The following is a 15,868-nucleotide window of genomic DNA, read 5'->3' as shown; positions in this document are numbered from 1 at the left end:
GTGTAAACGCCCCCTAAATTACTGCAAAAATATTTTTCTTATTTTTGTCTTGTTTTCCAGTAAAAATATCTAATCATTTTTAAATCAAGATACATTTACTTGAGAGGCAAAATTACTTAAGATATAAGTCTTGTTTTCTGCATAAAAATGGAGTTTATGTTAAAAACAAGAACCATTATCTGCCAATGGAGTCAAAACAATAAGTTTATTATTCTTGCCCCATTGGCAGATACAGTAAATTTTCATGTTTATTCAATATTTCACTTTATTTTGATGCATTTTTTAGAAACCAAGGCCTAGGTTTACTTACAGATTGCACCAGCGCACTGTAAAAAAGTTAAGTCTTGTTTTCTGAAAAATTTATCAAAATGTTGTTAGTTTTTGCTGAAAACAATAAAAAAATATCTGCCGATGGGGTAAGAAAAATAATCTTAATTCAAAGGGAAAACAAGATTATTTTTCTTGCCTCATTGGCAGATATTTTTCTCATTTAAAACCCTCATTAAAAATCGTGTGTTGATCGTACCGGTCCAAGATGTCTTTACTTTTGTCACACTTGCACCGGGAATACACACTTTTTTTTTTTGAGTGGATTCGAGGAGTTTAAATGGGTGCAAGAAAAAAGTAACAAAAGTGTCCCTCGCGGGTCATTTTGACCCGCATAGGAGTGAATGGAATTTACGAGAAAACTGCATTTTTCATTACATTTGATGTTTTTTTTATACAGGGACACTTTTTTTTTCTTTTTTTTTTGTGGCTGACCTTATTGCATATGCATTTGTAGGAGTTTTCCTTTCAGACACAACATTTATGAGAGGAGAGTATTGAAATGAATCAAGCAAAGTGATTTACTAAGGTTTTGATGTAGTCAATTTACTGGTAATTGCGCCATTATATAATGCCCCCAAAAAAGCATGTCTTAAACCATTTTGCTCTTGGTAAATTGCGTTGGTCATTATGGAAATGATCCGTCTGTATCTGTGTTCTTTCATTTAAACATTGTCAGTAGATCATCTGCAAAACTTTCCACCCCAATCTGCACTTTTACGGGATTGCAGTCTCTTGCTAATTTGCAAATCCAACCCTTAATATCATGTAATTTTGCTTCTCAAGTAAATGTATCTTGATTTAAGAACGTTTAGATATTTGTACTGGAAAATGACAAAAACAGTGAGTAAGAGCTTCCCTTTTTGCAGTTGTACACTGCAAAAACTGAAATCTAAGAAAGTTAAAAAAAACGTATTTCTAGAAAATGTGTCTTGTTTTTTGCCATTAAAGATAAATAGTCTTATAAAATACATTGCACATTAGACTAGAAGTCTTAATTTAAGAAAATGTATCTTCTTCGGTCTAGGCAAGTCCCTGTTGAGTAAATCCAGCTCTTAATATCTTGTCATTTTGCTTCTCAAGTGAATGTATCTTGATTTAAGAATGTTTAAATATTTTTACTGGAAAACGACAAAAATATTGAATAAAAAATCACTTTTTGCAGTTGTATGGCTGGAGAGTCAGCAGTGGTTATTAGTTCAGTTAGCAGGTAAAGCAGTAGCAGATTTACTGGAGAGTTTTCTACTTCTGACTCAGTGTGGTTTACATTTATCTCGTTTTCAGCAATGTTTCATGAGTTTTTGTGCCACCAGTTCATTGACTCTGTTGTCTGAGTCAGCCCTTCACGTACTTGCTAGGTAAGCTTCTTTGAAAAGAAGTAGGAACACTTTGTTAAAAATATACATCCCATCTTATTAGAGACGCTCTTTGGTGAATCATAAGTGTCAAGGGCCCAAACAATCTCAGAAGCTTTACTTCCTAATTATAATAGAAATGAACAGCTGAAAAAAAAAATATTCTCAAAATGACTTACAGGCTGCTGACCTTTATAAATACTCCCTCTGTGAGAATCGTGTGCATTAGAAACAGATTTCTTCAGCTGCTTGCAGTTTTGAGGCCTGGTGTTAGATTTAACTCATTCAAAAGTTTAAACCATGTGTTCTGTGTGGGGTCTCAGAACTGCAGTGAATGGGTGCCGTCAGAATGAGAGTCCAAACAGCTGATGAAAACATCTCAATAATCCACAAGTAATCCACACCACTCCGGTGCATCAGTTAACATCTTATGAAGAGAAGAGCTGTGTGTTTGTAAGAAACAAATCCATCAAGGAGTTTTTAACTTTAAACCATTGTTTTCAGGTAAATATGAGTCCTCTATCCAAAATATTGCTTTCTACAGTGAAAAAGCCCATCTCCTGTTGTCCTCTCACATCAAAATAGAACTGTTTTGGATTGTTTTTGTTTGGTGCTTGATCTGTGCAGATTTCTATCCTGATTCAGACGAAACAACTTTTTAACTTTTAGCCGGACGCAATGGTTTGAGGTTAAAAATAGATTTAGAGGTTTTTAATGGTTTGAGGTTAAAAATAGGTTAATCATAGATTTGTTTCTTACAAACATGCAGCTTTTCACCTCACAAGATGTTAATTGATGGACTGGAGTGGTGTGGATTACTTGTGGATTATTGTGATGTTTTTATCAGCTGTTTGGACTCTCATTCTGACGGCACCCATTCACTGCAGAGGATCCATTGGTGAGCAAGTGATGTAATGCTACATTTCTCCAAATCTAATGAAGAAACAAACTCATCTACATCTTGGATGGCCTGAGGGTCTCCAGTGAAAAAGTTAAATCAGGAGAGAAATATGCACAGATCAAGCAACAACTTGCAACACTGGCAATGATTCTAATAAATAAACCCAGTATTGCTTTTAACAACCCAGATCAGCCGTTATAAAGCCAGCCCAAAACAAAGACTTTCTAAATTGTTGTTGACAGAAAAATGAACAGTGCCACATCTAGTACTGCAGGACAGATGAACTTTGATTCCTCAAGCGGTTAGCGAGCGGGGCAGCAACATATTCAAAAATAGCCTCTCAGCAGGAAAGGAGAGAAAGAGCGAGTGAGAGAGATTTTGAAGATATTGTCCTCAAAGGCGAGCAATAGCTTTGAGTGAGATGGAGGGAGAGAGGTGCTGTCTCTGGTAAAATATGAAAGGCCTGCACGCGCTGACAGCCCATGGCTTTTCTCCATAGCGCTAACACCAAGTGACTGGAATGATCCATGGCTGCTTTGTGGAGACTTGTGATATAAATGCTGAGGGCGAGATGTTGAAGATCCAAGTCCCCCACGTTCCCCCATCTCTCTTCTTTTGCCAGGTGGCGGGGGTGCGTCGCACGGGGGAATTTGTTATGTGTTCTCTCTCGTCTCGCCATTTCCGGGCGGGCGGCAACTCAACCTCCCGTTCGTCCTTGTGCCTTTTTCAGTTTGACAAGTGGGTGGCCTTGGGGACTTCGGACTCCATTTTCAAATTGACCATTTGTAATCAGTTTTCTAAGGAGGGAAGGGGTTGAGGGAGGAGGTGGGAAAAAATGAGGTAGAAAAATGGAAATGAAGCCCTGCTTGTTTTGGCAAGAGGACCTATATGAGAGGCAGGCAGCGTTGATTACTTAAAGGGATAGTTCACCCAAAAATGGAAATTCTGTCTTCATTTACTCACCCTCAAGACTTTCTTTCTTCTGCAGAATATAAAATTACTTATTTTAAGAAATATCTGTGTGTGTGTGCGTGCGTGCGTGTGTGCGTGTGTGTTTCCAATACAATGGAAGTCAATGGTTACCAAAACGGAACATTCTTCGATGTATTTTCTTGTGTTCCACAGAAAAAAAAGGCATTTGGAATGACACGAGGGTGACATATGATATAATAGTCAGAAAAAAATTGAGTTTAATTTTAAGTTAAAAAATAAATAAATTTGAACCTTCTAAAAAACGTATGAATCAAAAAAAAAATACATCAATAAAAAAATGAATGAACAAAAAAAAATTGCATATGTGTCTTGTTGAATATCATATTTGATACATCAGGCATTTATGGCACATATAGTCTGATATAGTGAGAATATGGAGCTCATATCGAGGAGAAAAAAACACCTACATTTCATTCAGAGGCCCAAACTGAGCAAAAATATGCAATTTGGTGCAGTTTCTGATATTCATATGGTGAAAAAGATGGAATTCTGGAATTCTATAACATATAATGCAATGCAATACAATGATGATTGAGAGAGGAACAAATAAATGTTCCTCAAAATGTTTATATATGCATTGGATAATCAAGTAAACCTAAGTTGCTTCAGTCCAGTGAGTGCTCATCTTGAAATACTACTAACAATATAAAAGTTATTCTTACGTTTACTTTATTAAAATTAGTAAAGATTTCACAACAGAAAGACATGTGATCCACAAACTGAAGGGCATTTTACCAATGATACTAAAATCCATTTACTTGCTAAACAAGTATAAACTATCAATCAGACAACAGAAGGCATGTAGTAGATTGGGTACAACAGGTTTTTGACCTGTTGATCATGAAGTTTTGATCATGTTGATAACCTTTAGAGGCCTTAGTGATTTGCATATCAAATATTACACAGTAGACTTTATAGGGTTAATTATCACAGTTTTCATTTTAGGGTGAACTGTCCCTTCAAGAGTTGGAGGTGTGTGTGTGTGTGTGTGTGTGTTTGTGTGATGTGTACCTGTTTTTCTATTCTGGTGGGGACTTAAACCTGAATACACACAGACTCATGGGGACTCGTGTCACTGTGGGGACCTAAATTGAGGTCCCCACGGGTAAACAAGCTAATAAATCACACAGAATGAAGTTTTTAGAAAATCTAAAAATGCAGAAAGTTTCCTGTGAGGGGTAAGTTTAGGGGTAGGGTTGGTGTAGGACAATAGAATATACGGTCTGTACAGTAGAAAAACCATTACGCCTATGGAGAGTCCCCACAAGGATAGCTGACCAGACATGTGTGTGTGTGTGTGTGTGTGTGTGTGTGTGTGAAGTAAAAGGCTCAGGAGAGGTGAGTTTCATGCCCACCTCTATCCATCAATGCAAACAACACATTTTTCAATGTATAAACTATCTTTCCATTTCTGAAACATTTCTTGCAGAATGGCCCATAACATTCATTGTTCTTTGACGCAAATGTTAGCGAGTACATCTGTGAACACAAGGTCAGCCGGTTGAGAGCGTATGTTCGGTGGCTGCCTTCGGTCACACCGGCTGCTCCTGGCTCCTTGACATGCTTGACATTTTCACTAGATAGCTGCCTATATGTGCTGAGAGAGAGAGAGAGAGAGAGAGACAGAGACAGAGAGACAAAGACAGAGACAGAGAGACACACAGAGACAGAGAGAGAGAGAGACAGAGACAGAGAGAGACACAGAGACAGAGACAGAGACAGAGAGACAGAGAGAGACAGAGAGACAGAGACAGAGACAACTCATTTTCTGGATGTCTGCTTCACACCTGAAGCCACACTTGTCTCCATCAGCATGTTGTGCTGCTTATGCAAAATGGCACGGTGGTAATAAGGAGACAATCAATGCTGTCTGCTGCTTACTTTTCGACAGGCCGTGTCTGCGGGGCGGAACGACCCTGCGTACACTCCAAGTTGTGGCCTTTTTTCTAAATGACCGCCAATTTAACACAGGTGGGATGTGGTAACTGATATTCATGAAGTCTAAACCAGATGCTGGACTAGTTCCCTTACCAACACAATTTGAAAAAAAACACACATCATGCTGTTTGAAAAGTAATTTTCAGGAAAACTGTGCTTTTTTTAGTCTGAAAACTTTATTTCTATTTGGAAATATTACTACAGGATTTTCCAAGAAATCAGACCCAACTCCAGGCCAAAGTACCGAGTTCATAACCCCAATAAAAAATAAATAAATAAATAAATAAATAATAATAATCTATGGAAGCCCGTTTCCGCCACTGAATAAAAAAAAAAAAAAAGGTAATTGCGACTTTTTTTCACAGAATTGTGAGATATAAACTCACAATTGCGAGTTATAAAGTCAGAATTGCGTGATATAAACTCACAATTGTGAGTTAAAGTCCAATTTTGAGGGGGGAAAAAAGACTGATATGTTCTCAGAATTGCGAGTTTATATCTCACAATTCTGAGAAAAAAAGTCAGAATTGTGACAAAAAAAAAGTCAGAATTGTGAATTTATATCTCGTAGTTCTGACTTTATTTCTCAGAATTGCAAGTTTATATCTCTCAATTATGACTTTTAACTCGCAATTGCGAGTTTATATCACGCAATTCTGAGAAAAAAAAAGTCAGAATTGTGAGATAAGAAGTCGCAATTACCTCTTAATTATTATTATCAATTTTTTTAATGTTTTTAATGTTTGAAGAAGTCTCTTATGTTCATCAAGGCTGCATTCGTTTGATCAAAAATACAGTAAAATCAGTAATAATGTGAAATATTATTACAATTTAGAAGAACTGATTTCTATTGTAATATATTTTAATATGTAATTTATCCCTGTAATGCAAAGCTGAATTTACCTCATCATTACTCCAGTCTTCAGTGTCACATGATCCTTCAGAAATCATTCTAATATGCTGATTTGCTGCTCAAGAAACATTTCTTTTCATTATAAGTGTAGAGCTGCTTCATATTTTTGTGGAAACCATAATACGTTTTTTTTTAAATTTAAATTAATGTCTTTAATGTCAATCAAAAAGTATTATTTCTTAATATATTTTAATATGTAATTTATCCCTGTAATGCAAAGCTGAAATTACCTCATCATTACTCCAGTCTTCAGTGTCACATGATCCTTCAGAAATCATTCTAATATGCTGATTTGCTGCTCAAGAAACATTTCTTTTCATTATAAGTGTAGAGCTGCTTCATATTTTTGTGGAAACCATAATACATTTTTTTTTAATTTAAATTAATGTCTTTAATGTCAATCAAAAAGTATTATTTCTAAAAAAAAATACAGTAGTGTATTGTAAATGTGATGTGCATTGCACATTAATCGGAGTCAAATCTATCAAATAAAGTGACCAAGTTCAAGTATCCTGTCAATTTTATCAGTAGCATGTAAGGGAGACTTAGGGAATAGAGCATGAAAAGTACATATCCCTGAGAATGACCTACATGCATTCAGAGAAAAACAGACGAACACGATACCAAAAAGTGCATGTAGACTCATAATTCTAATATTTCGACTCCGACATGCTTATTAGCTCCTTCCAGTGTGCGACGCAGCAAATCCATGATGCTTCCCAAGGCCCATAAAATAAAATGGGTTTGCCCTCGATTTGCAATCACTGTCCTTAAAGCGTCCCCTCTGTAGGTGTCTCCCTCCGCACACGGTTTTATGTCAAAAATGGAATGACTCATTTCACAGCATACCTGTGAGCGCGGGACTTTCATTATATTAAAAGCAGTGGCTGGGGTGGAGGGATTGGACCTGGGGATTGGGAAGGAGGGGAGATCATTAAGATAACACAGGGTCCAAAAATATCCAGCTCTGGTGGTCAGCTTGCATTAGTTTCAATAAAGTAATTTGATTACCAAGTCCTCCACTGTAAGCATGTTTCCGTTTGATTCTTTTGATTAAGGAGGCACAACGTACTCTACCGGTCAGAAGTGTGGAATAAGTAAGATTTAATTAAGATTTTAAATTAACTCTCTTATGCTCACCAAAGCTGCATTTATTTGATCAAAAACACAGTAAAAATTGTAATATTGTGAAATATTATTACAATTTCAAATAACTGTTTTGAATTTTAATATCTGTTAAAATGCAATTTATTCCTGTGATGGTAAAGTTGATATTCTAGTATGCTGATTTGCTGCTCAAGAAACATTTCTCAGTATTATCAGAGATGAAAACTACTTAATATTTTTGTGGAAACTGTGATACACTACGATGCAAATGTATGGGATAGGCAAGATTTAAAAATAAAAAAAATGAAAAGACAAAAGAAAGAATTTAATAATTTTATACAGCAAGGACATGTTAAATAAAGGCATTTATATCAGTTTCCTCAAAAATATGAAGCAGTATATCTGTTATTAACATTGATAATAAGAAATGTTTCTTGAGCAGCAAATCAGCATATTAGACTGATTTCTGAAGGATCATGTGACACTGGAGACTGGAGTAATGATGCTGAAAATTCAGCTTTGATCACAGAAATAAATTACATTTTGCAACATATTACAATAGAAAATGTTTATTTTAAATTGGAATAATATTTCACATTATTACTGTTTTTACTGTATTTTTTAAAATCAAATAAAGGCAGCTTTCGTGGTCATATATTAAACATATTAAACAGCAAAAAAAAAAATACAATGAAATAAAAACTCTAAACTATTGAAAGAGTACACATGTGAAAAACTGTATAACACTTTATCTGGTCAGTGGGTAGGACATGACGACACGGGTTGGCTGGCAGGTAAGCAATCCTGGATTATAAAGTAGCAGCCGGCAGCAATAGGCAAAAGAGGATGTGAAGGACGAGGACAGATTGTTGATTGCACATTGTCTCCGGGGGATTTTTTTCTGCTCCCCTACAGAGGTGACTCATCACTGTACAGTATCCTATGCATCACACTCATTTAGCATATATTAGAATGCTTCACTCCATAAAATCTGCATGATTGTATACTCTAACCAGAGATTATCTATCTATCTATCTATCTGTCTATCTGTCTGTCTCTATTTTACAGTTTGTTTGTTTGTTTGTTCATTACTTATTTATTTATGAATACATACAATAATACAAAATATAATAATAATAATGACTGCCCCCTAATATTAGTTTCCCATTCATGCTAGATCTATCCCCTTCATACCAATTATTCATACAAAACATTAGTGAATCATATTTTAAAATGTAATTTATTCCTGTGATCAAAGCTGAATTTTCAGCATCATTCAGTCTTCAGTGTCAAATGATCCTCCAGAAATCATTCTAATATTCTGATTTGCTGCTTAATAAACATTTCTATGCATACTATATATACATGTATATAGGTCTATACATGCATGTTTTGAACTGTTTTCGCTTGTAAACGGTGTTTGATCTGTGCATATTTCTCTCCTGATTCAGACAAGACAACTTTTTCACTCGAGACAGCAATATTTTGGATAAAGGACTTGTATTTTGACCAGAAGCAAGGATATGAGGTTAACAATATCTTAATCACAGATTTGTTTCTTACAAACACACAGCTTTTTTTTTTTTATTACTTCACAAGATGTTAACTGATGGACTGGAGTGGTGTGGATTACTTGTGGATTATTGTGATGTTTTTATCAGCTGTTTGGACTCTCATTCTGACGGCACCCATTCACTGCAGAGGATCCACTGGTGAGCAAGTGATATAATGCTACAATTCTCCAAATCTGTTCAGCTGAAGAAACAAACTCATCTACATCTTGGATGGCCTGAGGGTGAGGACACTTTCAGCAACTTTTCATTTTTGGGTGAACTATTCCTTTAAGGGTTAAAAAGAAGCAACGCGGTGATTCGTTTAGAAGGTATAAGAGATAACCAATATGTTTTTAGAAAAACTCACTGATCAGATAGTCCATCACATGTCATGTCCTTGCCAAAGTACCAAACAGCAGCAGCTGGCACTCACTCCGCCGGGCATTTTCCACTACCCCGTCCATCACATATGAAGATGAGAGGCTGTAATTCACCAGCTATCTATTCTCAAGGTTTAGCCACACAGTCTTGCCCCTCCTCTCGTCCATCCACGACAGCCCTCAATCCAGGGTGGTATCCATCTCTTATTTTTCCTTTTTTTTTTTCTACTAAATTTGCTGCTCCTTCTGCCGGGAATATTTTGTAATTTGGAGTCTTTAAAAATATTTTAAAGAAACATTGGGTTACAGATGTTCTGACTAGTTACATATTGATATTCTTTTTTCATTGTATATTTTATTTTCGAAATTTGTATTAACTTGCTTGTTTGTATATGTAGGTATGTATGGATGGATGTTATCCGTTAAACCCACGTGAGCTGTGTTGCTGTCAATCTTGGCCAGGATGCCCTTGTAAAATAGATTTTGGTCACACTTTATTTTTAAGGTCCAATTATATTAACAAACCATTAACTACAACTTTTGCCTCAATAAACTCCCAATTTGCTGCTTATTAATAGTTAGTAAGGTAGTTGTTAAATTTAGGGGATTGGATAGGATTAGGGATGTAGAATATGGTCATGCAGAATATGTGCTTTATAAGTACTAATAAACAGCCAATATATTAATAATAGGTATATGCTAATAAGCAACTAGTTAATAGTGAGAATTGGTCCCTATATTAAAGTGTTACCGAGATTTTTTATCTCAGTGTGCTTCCTGGTAAAATAAAGGTTATAATAATAATAATAATAAAATAAAATGCACGGCGCAATAATCTAGCCTCTTAGTCTAAAGCTTATAAGAGTTTTTTTTTATTTTTTTTTAGAGATATTATACAAACAAAGACTCAGTATCAATTGAGAATATAAACCTGTCATTATTGGGGTCCGAGGGAGGCCTTTTTCAGCCACTCAGATGATGACAGTTCACAGTGAGTGCCTATTATTCAGGACTAAATGGAACTGAAAATGTACATGCCACGCTGAACTGGCTGCTGAAAGTACAGTCCTCACGCCAGCAGAAATGGCGAATCCCTTGTAATTGTGCCATTAGTGTTCCAATTCACTTCAGTCCAAACAGGCTGTAGTCACTCAATTGAATGTCACGACAGTATGGGAGAGTTTACTTTTATTGCTGTCTCCTATACAGCTCTATTCCCCTTCACAAATCTTTGTGAAGATGTTAAATATTAATTCCATGGTATAATCCAATTTTGATTTAAAAGTGGAAACTAGAAAAAACAAATACACATAAAGGCAGAAATAAACAAGTGTGCTTGAGAATATTTAATGGAAAAACATCTTCATCTGACATATTTATCACAAAATACCACTGAACCACCAATAGCTCTTTATGTATTATGTGTAGACGCAGGCAAATTCATAGTGAAAGGCCTCAGTCATTTTCATTTAGGTATATTTAAAGGAATAGTTCACCCAAAAATGAACATTTGCCAGGAAACGTACTTGCCCTCAGGCCATCGCAGATGTAGATGAGTTTGCTTCTTCATCCGAACAGATTTGGATAAATTCAGCACTGCATCACTGTCTCACCAATGGATCCTCTGCAGTGAATGGGTGCCGTCAGAATGAGAGTCCAAACAGCTGATAATAATGCTTCCTCTAGTAAACAAGCCCATCTCCTGTTGTCCTCTCAAATCCAAATCCAACAACATATTTGTTTATAAATGTTTTGGCTTGTAAACGGTGCTTGATCTGTGCATATTTCTCTCCTGATTCAGATGAGACAACTTTTTTGCTGGAGAAAGCAATATTACATATAGAAGATTTGTATTTTAGCCATTAGCAACAATTTGAAGTTTGAAATTTTTTGTCCTTTTCACTTCATGTTAATTGCGTTTGACTTTATTAGAAAAAGCACTTTGTAAAGGATTCTCTCTCATGCGTGCTTTGTTTTTCTTCTTCCTCTGTGGTTTATTCATTGTGACTGCCTGTATCTCACAGGATATCTCTGTTTCCACCTCTTTATCCCCCTGGACCATCTTTCACTCCCTGCTGGTTTCTCCCCCAACACTGGAGCCAAATCAATCAGCACTTACAGTCACAGATGCTGAAAACGATAGGATGCTTAGCTAGCAGGGTTCCAAGACCTCTTGACCTTTCAAGATTTTGTTCAAGTTATTCATGATTAGTGAACAAGAGTTATTAAAATCCACAGATGCTGAAAACGATAGGATGCTTAGCTAGCAGGGTTCCAACACCTCTTGACCTTTCAAGATTTTGTTCAAGTTATTCATGATTAGTGAACAAGAGTTATTAAAATAATTTTCTAGAGATTGCACTACCTAACTAAATCAATTGATTAATTAATATTCGTGCATAAATAGGGCGGAAAAAACAACTATGTTTTAGGAATCAGGTAATTGCCATGACTTTTTCCAGCCTGGAAATCATAACAATTCTATGATATTTCCAGGTTTTAACCGTGGCAACCCTGCTCTAGGACTGATTCCAGGTTTTTAACATAGGCTACTTCATATTAGAAACAGTTCATTAGCAGCTAAAATATTCAGTTAATTTATATTAATCTAATGAGTTCCCTTGTTGCTGAATATTTCATAAGGTCTGTCAAAATATAACAAGTACGGTCCAATAAAAACGTGCCTCGATTAATTTGTCATCTGTACAATTGTCCATCAGTGAAAATGATTGAATGTTACAATTAAATGCACTAATTCACAGTCAAGAAACATTCTGTTTAAAACATTATTATTTGCCACCCTGACTGGAACATGTGGATTAAAAATGGCTTAATACACTTGTGCTCCGATTCAAATAGACTGAACAATACAATATGAAAAATACTACTCAAACATTCTACAAGATAATACTTCAAATGCTAATATTTCAATATTTAATCTCCCCCACAAAGAATTGTCTCCAAGTTCTCGTTTTAAAGATTTGTGATCTCATATTATGCATTTAGATGATGCAATAATGTCTGTTCCAGGGTCAATAATTAGAACAGAACCATAATTTCTGCAGTCATTTACTCCCTTGGGAGTTCAGGGCTGCGATTAGGTTCAGCATAACCTCATTCTCAATAGTAATTACATGTGCAATCCAGTTTACGTAACTTCAGTTTGCATGTATATTACATGGCCTCATGTAAATTACCACAAATGGTTACATTAATATCTCATACACATTGTCATCTTACACCATTAGGTTTGTTTAATGCCTGTAGGACTCTCAATGCAAAACAATATACCAGCACAAAATGCTGTGCCAAATATAATACCACTTTGGACCACACAGAGGCAGTATATATCAACAAAACACTGGAACTGAAACCCTGATTCTCTTTGAATGTAATATGCATCTATGATGACTCTACTGGTTATTCTTGGTCAATCAATCTTTTTCAAGTCACCTTATATAAAAATGTTTTCCTTATTATGCATTTTTTCTGTGCACGGTTCTGTACAAGAATAGATATCCTCCACAGTCAGAGAAAGCCACTTGTAGAAATCAGATATTGTCTATGTGCATCCTTTGAATACACAATGCCTGCTTTTTGCATAGATTTAAGAAGCGGTCCAATTTTATTCAGCTTAAAAATACAGCTTTACAAAAGTATCATACACAAAATATGTGACCCTGGACCACAAAACCAGTCATATGGGTCAATTTTTCGAAATTGAGATTTATACATCATCTGAAAGCTGAATAAATACGCTTTCCGTTGATCTATGGTTTGTTATGATAGGACAATATTAGAAAATCTGGAATCTGAGGGTGCACAAAAAACTAAATATTGAGAAAATCGCCTTTAAAGTTGTCCAGATGAATACATTCACTCGATCTTGACTGATAGCTGGAAGACAAACACATCATGCAGAGATCGTCCTCAGAACAGAGCTCCTATCAGATTATAGTTTATATTATTTGAAATACTTCAATTCGTCTGGGTCTCAAAGCTACAATAGCTGGATTTTGACTTAAAAGACTGCTTTTGTGGTCCAGGGTCACATATAAGAAAACCGCAAAACATCATCCTATATCAGAACAAAAACTCATACTGTTTACTTGCTTCATGCTTCATACTAAAAGATCAAGCGCCCTCAGCTAAAGTAATTAAGTCGAATTTTAATTTAACAAGATTTTTTTTCATAGTGTTATGTGACTCACTCAGTGAGTGTTTAACAGCAAATAACACTGTAAAATAACCAGATCCTGTAAGGCTCATCATTATTTAGTATCCCAAAAATAGAATTATAGCATTTTCATTAGACGTTACTTTTGCAAGTGTAATATTATGTTGATTTAATATGTTAGGAATTAAATGCTCTTGGGTTTGGTCTGGGAGCGATGTTTGGATATCACAGCAGCATACTCTCTACCTGAGCGGTAAATAGTGCGCTTCAGTTCAGGTGCACAGAAATCCACATGAAACAGGCCGAAGTGCACACTGTAGCCATCATTCCACTCAAAGTTATCCAGCAGAGACCAGGCAAAATATCCCTTTACATTCACTCTGTCTTGACTGATAGCTGGAAGACAAACACATCATGCAGAGATCGTCCTCAGAACAGAGCTCCTATCAGATTATAGTTTATATTATTTGAAATACTTCAATTCGTCTGGGTCTCAAAGCTACAATAGCTGGATTTTACAATATCAGGACTACAGCCACCCTTGTGAAAAAGATGTACACTTTAGCATACTTAGAAAAAGTGTACTTATTACAGCTATAATATACTTAAAAAGAAAAAGTAAACTGAATGTAATGTTTTCAGACACATAATAGCATATTAATTGCAGTTAAATGAAAATGTAGTTTTAATGTATATAATTGCCTTAAGAGTGACCTTTATGCGTCATTTTATAATTGCTTCTATTGTCTTTGAAATATGGTTACTGCTGAACATACCTTAATGTCATTTATACTAAAACTTGTATGTCATGCATTGAAATATATTTGTAATTACACATTTGCAATGACAAAGTTGCAATTAAGTATAAATTATATATATATATATATACTGTATATACTACTCTATTGATGTTTATCTGAGTTCAACGGCTTCAGAAATGAGGAGAGATGTATGGCAGAACTTGATTTTATCCATTGGAAACTGATTGGATTGTTGTCATTTACTAATTGCTGCAATTGTATTTTATTTAAAAAAAAAATGTGTAAAACAATTATTCCTAGTTGCACAACTTCAAATTACCCAGAACCCTTGAACTTCAATAAAAGCATTTTTACTCAGTTTTCATAATTTCCTGTTCCTACTTCCATATATTGATACTATTTAGATAAATAGCACATTTTAATTTTTGTGACTTTTAATGAAAAGCTATCATTTCAAAGTATCGTTTAAGGTGTTTGTAAATCTGCACAGAGAAAGAACAAAAGATTGGCTTTGGTGTTTGACTCCTCTGAACCTCACACTAAGAGTACAATTTTTCCCGGATCACCTTTTGGATTGACATGATTTGTTGTTCCGTCGGGAAGGAGCCGTGACCAGGATATTCTCACAGAGTACGGTTTTACTTTATTATACTTCATTATTATTTTTTTTCCCCCTTAGTCTTAGTTACTTATTTAAATATTCTTTCTGTTCTCAGTGTCATATATGTATGTATGTATGTATGTTTGTACCAAGAGCTCCTAAAAAAAAAACACAACAAATTCCTTGTGTGTTTGCACACACTTGGCGAATAAAGCTCATTCCGATTCCGATTCTGATCAGTCTGTAATGCAAGTGTGTACCGCATCTCAAGTTTCTTAAGATACTAAAAAGCAAATATTAGGCTATGCTACTAATGGAAATGAAAATTGAATAGCCCAAGGACAAAGACCTGCATGCAGTGCAGTCCTCTCTACACACGGCTTCTAAATTGTCCCTGATCAAAAAGACAATATATGAGAAAGATTGATGCTCCCATTGGAAACAGAAATATCTCCACTCGATTCAGTGTCACAAACGCTGCACACAAGGCATTGTTCTCTTCAGGTTGCTCTGCTATGAGAGCCCGTCTATAGGCTACCTTGTTTTTACTGCCAACCTGTCTGAACTTGTTTTTAGCACAGCAGTGTAAAGAGAGCCTTTTGTGAGGGCCACTAAAAAACAAATGAGAACCTCCACAATGGATCAAGATTCTTTAGTATTGTGTTGCATTTTGTTTTGTGGTTTTGTAATGGAAAGCTGTAATCTTGAAAGGAAATGGATGTCCTTTTTCATACAGTTAGTTAACGACAGAAGTGGGTCAGTTATATTTTTGTCACATTTTAATCGCATTTTTATTTTGTGTAATTTACGTAAATCTTAAACACACACACACACACACACACTATATCGTGTATCTCAATTC

This window comes from Sinocyclocheilus rhinocerous, unplaced genomic scaffold (genome assembly GCF_001515625.1).
Source record: "Sinocyclocheilus rhinocerous isolate Xijiao unplaced genomic scaffold, SAMN03320098_v1.1 scaffold9, whole genome shotgun sequence".
In the NCBI taxonomy this organism is placed as follows: Eukaryota; Metazoa; Chordata; class Actinopteri; order Cypriniformes; family Cyprinidae; genus Sinocyclocheilus; species Sinocyclocheilus rhinocerous.
The sequence above is the reverse complement of the archived record's forward strand: the minus strand, read 5'-3'. Positions refer to the sequence as shown.